Consider the following 7,799-nt stretch of genomic DNA (forward strand, 5'->3'; position numbering starts at 1 on the left):
AAATGAGTGCAAAATGTTGTGACCCGTTTTAACATAGTGTTTTCAAATAAATGTTGCTCTTGAAGGATACGTTCTACTTTTTTTGTGTAACTTTAGTAATTTTTCTAAGATCTGAACATCGGGTTGCAACAATTTGCTTTTGAGTGTGTAAAAAGAGCAGTCAGATTTCATTTCAAAATTTTATCATGATTTTGAAAACTTTGCTTTTTCAGTGATTTTGACGTGACGTCATTTTGATTATATAAGTAATTTTCAAGATACGATTTTTTGAAAAAAAAATCTCATTCTTTTGAAGTCTCTTGACCAAAAAACTATGATGAATGAAAAATCGTGGCAAAAATGGTTTATTTTGCAGCATATTCAGTTGGAAACGCTCCAAATGACATAAAAAGTATAAAAGCCAATATTCCAAATAAAAATATCTTGAGAATTAAGCCTTCAAGAAACTTCGTGCGAAGAGAAATGGAAAAGGGTCGAAATGAAATTTCTCATACCAAAGGCTTTAAAACACATGCAATGCGAAGAAATGATTCGTCTCAATTCAGGTCGATCTTGGACTACTCATCATCAATTTTCCAGGCGTTTCAGCAGCCGCAAATTGCTTTCGAGTTCAGCCTTTTCGCATGTTGGAAACCAGATGTACGATGAGAGTCTTCAAGTAGCGCCTGTAGTTCTCTGCTTTCAGTTTGTATTATCAATATTATTATCCGCAGCACCTTCCGGCATTGGCGGAACTAGTGGGGAGGGGCGGTGAGGAGGGGCTTAGATTTACCCTTCTAGAAAAATGGACCTGGCCGACCAAAAAAATGGTCGAAAAAAATACCGGGGACTATAGCCCCCCTAGAAATGTGCGCTAGTTCCGCTAATGCCTTCCGGTCGAACACGGCAAGGAAGGGAATGTCCCGGTGAGTAGCGTCGCAGCTTGAAATCCATAAAGAACTACCGGTCTAATGAGGGCTATGTACATTGTCAGCTTCGTACCGCGGTGTATTACGAAGGACAAAAGCCCGATTTTCCACTTGTTGTTTCTTAGGTCAACTTCCGTTCTGCCTCCTTTTGCAACTTCGCCATTTTGGCACGGGCGCAGCCAGAAATGTTTTCTGGGGGGAAATAAGAGGAATTGTGACAAGATACGACCTCGTTTTAATAATAGGATTCTTCATACATACATGCTACATACTGCATATATACATGCTACATGCGTTGTATGTAACATTTATCAGAGTATTAACATTGTCTATCTTCAATTCTCAATAGATTTCAGAGTTATTGCTATGTGCATTTGAAAACAATTTAACAAAATCAAAACACAAATTATTGCTTTCCTGTTAACTTAAAAAAATTAAAGATTGTTTATATTGCGGAGTTTCCACCTATTTAGAGTCCCACGCGAAAATTATTAGCGTGGTTATTTTTAAAATTTCTTCGAAAGTTTCCTTTTTACTCCTGAATCCCGCAACGTTCATTAGGTTTATTAACCGCGTAGTACCGAATTGGGGCACAGGATTACAACTATCCGGCTCAACTCCATCAATGGGTATGAGCACTATGTCCGTAAACTGTGTACAGCAATCGGAGCTTGCCCCAAAAAGACGATCAATAAGATTGTCGCAGTGGCCTTTTAACCCAATGCCCTCCTGGCATGCAAAAAACATCTGAGCTTTGGAAAAAACCATGTCGATTAGATTTCTTTCTTTGTTTCTTAGGACCCAAGTTGATATCTCAAACCTAGCCTTCCCTAGAATTGAGATAAGAGTGCGTTGCGTTTTCGTAACGCTGGGAGGAAAGGGGTTAAAACCAATAACCTTGCCAAGGCGGAGGCCAGTTGCGTTGAACCAGGGACTAGGAACGTTGAACTAGGCTAGGAGGATTGGGCTTAAAACAAATGCGTCGAAGACCAAATACATGAATGACAGAGACTCAAAAAAGACGAACATGCCTTTTTTGCGGCCGGTAATCGTTAACTGCGACGAACCACTGGTAGGGTTGTCAAGTGGCCGGTTTTTGGCCGGTCCGACCGGTTTTTCACTTGCAAAGCCGGTGGCCGGTCAATCCTGCACATAGGCCGGTTTTCCGATATATGAAGCCGGATTTGTACTTTTTGTCTAATTTGTAAATTTTTTGATAAATTTATTAGCAATCCTGAGCAGTGGATTATTGAAGATAAATAGCCAGTTTTGCAGTGACAATACTTTGCTTCTGGCGGTAATATGTGTACATTAAATAGCGCCAGAAGCAAGTAGTTGTCACTCTGATACTAGCTATCTTCTGTAGGCAGCTATTTAAAACAATGTTTATTCGAGAGCTTCTCAAATGCTAATGATCGGTTTTACACTCAATGTCACTCTTTATATAAATTTCTACTATAGGTATGCTATGCCTACTATATCTGCTACACTTCAATAATCAATTCAATGTTCGTTGTGGTTTCGACTGTGATGTCCTACCGTTCGCTATCTCCACAACTGACTGTTCTTCCCATTACACGGGAAACTGTCAACCGTTCCAGGCAAATCATCCAATGCTATGCTGCCACAACCCCCCCCCCCACATTTTTTGAAGGCAGGACCGACCAGCCGGTTTTTGTAATTTTCAGACTTGACAACCCTACCACTACTAAATTTGTTATTTGTTATTTATTTGAGTACTTCATCTGACTATAAATTGTCTACATGAATAAAATTGATTACAGATTACAGTAAATTAGATCTTCTTATCTTTTGCGCGAATAAGTGCGAAGGCATACCGAAGTCAAACAGTTCTTCGACTTTTGAGAACAACCTAATGCATTCCGTAATCGGTTCATTAGCTCCAAACGCGGCCCGATGAAACGGTATTTGCAGCAAGCCAGTTGAGCGTAATGCCCGAAAGTTAAGCATAGATAGCAATTTTGGAGAATCAATTTCGGCGTTGATAAGTTTAGCTACGAATATAGCCTGATGCATTTTACGCCTGCGTTCGAGGGTATCGAGGTCAAGTAGACGACATCTATTCGGGTAAGGTGGCAGGTTATCAGGATGCCGCCATGGGAGATGTCGTAGAGCCAGCCGAATAAACCTACGTTGCACACGTTCGATCAGTAGGTTCCAAGTAAGATGACTGGGGGACCAAACCAAATTACAGCTCTCAAGTAGCGGACGAACCAAAGCGCAATATAATGATTTCAGGCAGTAAACATCTCTAAAGTTCCGTCCAATCTGAGCAATAAATCCAAGTTGTCGGGTCGCCTTGGAAATGACTGATTCACAGTGTAGATTGAACGTCAATTTAGTGTCCAGCAAGACACCCAGGTCGCTAACTTGATCCACTCTGCGAAGTTCAATGTCTTCGATAGTATAACCAAAGCAAATTGGATTTTTAATCCGGTAAAAACTCATAACTTCACACTTTGAAATGCTGATGATAAGCCAATTAAGTCTGCACCATTCAGTAAATAGATTGAGCAAATGTTGCAAACGGCGGCAGTCATCTTCATTATCTATCGTACCAAATAATTTCAGGTCATCGGCGTAAACTAACTTGCAGCCGTGTTCTAGCAGAATCGCAACATCATTGAAGAACAATGAGAAAAGCAAAGGACCCAAGTTACTACCTTGAGGAACTCCAGATTTGTTGCTAAACACTGACGAAGTACTGGATCCTAGTTTCACACGTAGTACTCTATCGCCAAGGTATGAGTGAAGCCAATCAATCATTTTCTGGGATGCACCAAGTCGTTGGAGCTTTCGCAAAAGTATTGCATGGTCAATCCGATCGAAAGCCGCTTTCAGGTCGGTATAGATGACATCAACCTGTTTTTTCTCTTCCATTTGCAAAATACACGTCGAGGTAAACTCTAACAGATTAGTACAGACAGATCGACCAGGCATAAAGCCGTGTTGAACAGTGGATATATAGTTTTTAGTTCGGGACAGTATTACACCGCTCACAATTATCTCAAACAATTTTGATGCCGCGGAGAGACTAGTAATCCCGCGGTAGTTCCTTACATCACGGCGATCGCCCGATTTATATACTGGAAACATAAACGATTGCTTCCAAATATCGGGAAATTTACTTTGTTCGAAAGATTTATTAAATATTGCGCAAAACGGCTCAGCCAACACTTCTATACAACGCACAATAGTCGGAAAATTGCGATTTTTGGCCAAAATTATTTTTTAGTTTCAAATTGATTCTAGATTATATTTGTAACAAAAGAAATGATTTAAACATATAAGAACTCATATTTAGGGTGATTTGGGGAAAAATGATCAAATGTTACCGATATAAATATTTGCTTGACAAAAAAAAATTTTCTTTCTCGCGGGGATTCTCCCATTTTGTCATTGAAACTCTCTTCAGGTACTAAATAAATTTAGTAACAAAGATAATCAAATTTGTTGAAAGAGTACTTAAAATTTCAAAGACTTACTAAAAATATGACAATTTTAAAATTATTTTTTTTCGGAAAACGTCAAATTATAGCAAACTTTCAATTCATGTTTTGATACAACATACTTCGAGCTTTCAGACGCACTGTTAGAAACTGCGGCGACAAGAGGCGACAAGAGTTGTTTTTTTGATTAAAGTTTGTGAAAATTTCATTTTTATTATAAGTAGCGTATGGCGCACCACATTGAGTTTAAATTTGTTTTCATTTCATTTTTTAATAGGCTAAAATATCAGTTTTAAAATAATATATAACAATAATATTTACATCCACGATAACTATTTAATTTTTTGACTTTTTCAAAATGACTCATTTTTCAAACTTTTGAAATGGGCAACTTTGATGGCTTATTTCTACATGACATTTTTTTTCTTTCAAAATTTTATTCACGAATCATAAAAATATAGACAATTTACTACAAAACCGCGTTTAGGCATGTGCTAAAATGTGAAATTTTACATTCGGCAATTTTGGCCGCTACTTTATATGGAGCCCTTCTTATGTGCAACGGCTCAAAACTACGGCTGGGATGCCATCAGGTCCCGCAGAGAAAAAACGCTTGAGTTTTTTGGTGGCAGTTAACACCATTTCGGTAGTAATAGTAAATAAGCTCAAATCCGCCAAATTAACCGGTACATGCGCTGCCGCTACATCAGCATCTCCATCAGAGGCGGTATTATCTGCGAAAACGGAAGCGAAAAACTTCGCAAACAGCTCACAAGAGTTTGAGATTGAGCTTGATTCATTATCATCAAGGTATACGTTTGTTGGGACAGAAGAGCACTTTCTTTTGGAGTTGACAAAGTTCCAAACTCTTTTCGGTTGCTTTCGAAGGTCACATTGCACACGTAACACGTATGACTTGTACAATATGGCATTCAGGTGACGGTATTTGTCACTAGCATGCTTAGAATTATGTTGAGTCAAGATTGTTCTACTCCGGCGATGAGCACGTTGAGCTCTGTTACGCTCACGCTTCAGACGTCGGAGATGAGGGGTACACCATGCGGGGATAGTTGGCCGCTTCACATGTGGTAAGTTTGTAATCAACCATTGATTAATTGCACTGCAAAAATGCGTAGCCATTTCATTGATATCACCGCATTCGAACAAAGTGTCCCAGTCAATACGCGACAAGTACTCAGACAAAGCAGCGAAATCAATCTTCCTATAATTCAATTCATTCAATTCATCTCCAGTAGCGGTGGTAACTACAACAGCACTGCTATTGTAAACAGGCAACGAAAATGAGTAGCCGCGGACAATATCACAAATAAGGACATCCAGTGGTGTATTCAAGCAGGACATCGAGCCTACTTTGCCCTTCGCAAGGCACTGCGATCATCAAACATAAGCCGTCGTACGTACCTGACAATTTACAAACTCTCCATTAGACCGATAGTTTTTATAAATTTGACAATGTTCATGGAGGACATGTGCGTCTTTGCGAACAACTTTTGGCGGAGTACAAGATCAAAGCAAAAAGTAGCAGAGCAGAACCAAGAGCAACAGACACTAGTTGAGAAGATTACCAACGTGCAACCTACATTTGGCGAAAGTCGGTAAGCTACGGTGAACCGGACACGTACTAAGGGAAACGGTTCTATACAGCAACCCCATCAGCTCCAAGAATAGAGGGACTTAAGGGGGGACCCTACTCTGGAAAGTCGGAAAAATCGAATATTATTTCTTTTGCATTTTCGAGAAGCTCGATACCTTCAGAAATGTCATGCCAGAAGGACTTTTTTCATCTGATCTCGTTGGAAAGTTACAGCGAAAACTGTGGGGTCACCTTTAGGGAAGTACATCGCTGAACGAAACTTTAAACACGTTTTTCTCGAAACCATGTTTTTTCAGCTGGCGGTACGTGTATCTCAGAATCTCGTGCTCCGATATTGCTGAAATTTTTTTTCAGCATGTAAAAATGAATTATCTAAATTGTTACGTAGCCGTTTTGAGATATCTCAATTTTTCAGTTTTCATGAGCTCGCAATTGGCCATTTGAAATTGCCTTTCTTTTGGAAAAATTGCTGCCGTTTTGGTAACTTTTCGAATTTTCAAAAACCGCTACGTAACAATTTAGATATTGACTTAAAGCTTTAAAATCATCCTTGAAATCCTTTTATCGATACTTCGTTGGTTCCCAGCACGTACCGCCTGCAAAGAACTATTTTCTAGAGAGCATCCACGCGCCCTGCTGCCTCCAGCATAATAATCCCTATTTTGGCATTCAAAAAACATAATATACACGTTCGAATATACCTCAGTCTATAACCAAATTACCCCAACACTTAACTATAATTCCAACATACGAAACATCCATTATTTTTCGACATTCCAGAGTAGCCCCCCCCCCCCTTAACGTGTGAGAAGGCTCGTCCAGGTCTAAAGCGACATTTTTTACTTTTTAAATATGAAAACTGCGACTTCAGAAACGCCTGGGCGAATAGCCAAAGAGTTGAATGGAGCTTAAAACAAAACGAACCATTCCGGTTCTAAGCTGCTGACGAGTTTTGTGAGCCTTCCGAAAACCGTTCTCTTCAAGACCCGCATCGGCAGTAGGCACAGAAGGGCCCAATATGGAAAATAGCCCTACCAAGTCGGAGGTGACTTCTGAGACGCCTGGGAAATTGGCCATGAGTGACCCAGGAAGAGTATAATGAAGACAAAACAGGACGAACCACACCGGCTTTATCCTGAACAACAACAACAATGATTATGACCCCAACATATTCGTCCCGGAACCAGTGGCTTTTCGCTATTTGCTTTTATCATATTTTGCAGGTGAATTTTCGAATTGGACGAAAAACATATATTCTAAATAATCGAAAAACTCCTGTTGCCACTTTACTTTTAAATCAAATACGAATATAGGTAACAAAACTTTTTTTATTAACTTTAAAATTTCTGTTACCCAAATTATAGCGTTTTTTTGGACAAAAAGTGAATCACGCCTCAAATATATATGTCCCGGTGTAATAGGTTTGCCATATATGTCAACAAAATTCATACTGGTCATTGTTTCATATGTCTTTGTTGGTCATACTGGTGTAATTGCCATATTTTACCTTGCCATATATATGAAAACATATAAACTGACAAGGCTGCCTGTCATAGAAATTGGCCAAATTTATATGGCTTAGTGTAATAGCTCTTGCCATACCTTGCGTGTCATATTGATATATGAGCCATATTTCATATGGCACCATCGACCATATTTATATGCTAGTGTAATAGTACCTTTACTGTGAGTATTTCTAGTACGCACCTCATATCTCGGGTACTTTTTCATTTCGACGTATCTGCAAATGAGAGATTCTCTTCGTGTCTCCTCTCTTCCGCTGTTTACGGTGATACTAATGCATTT

Source organism: Sabethes cyaneus, chromosome 2, assembly GCF_943734655.1.
Source record: "Sabethes cyaneus chromosome 2, idSabCyanKW18_F2, whole genome shotgun sequence".
NCBI lineage: Eukaryota > Metazoa > Arthropoda > Insecta > Diptera > Culicidae > Sabethes > Sabethes cyaneus.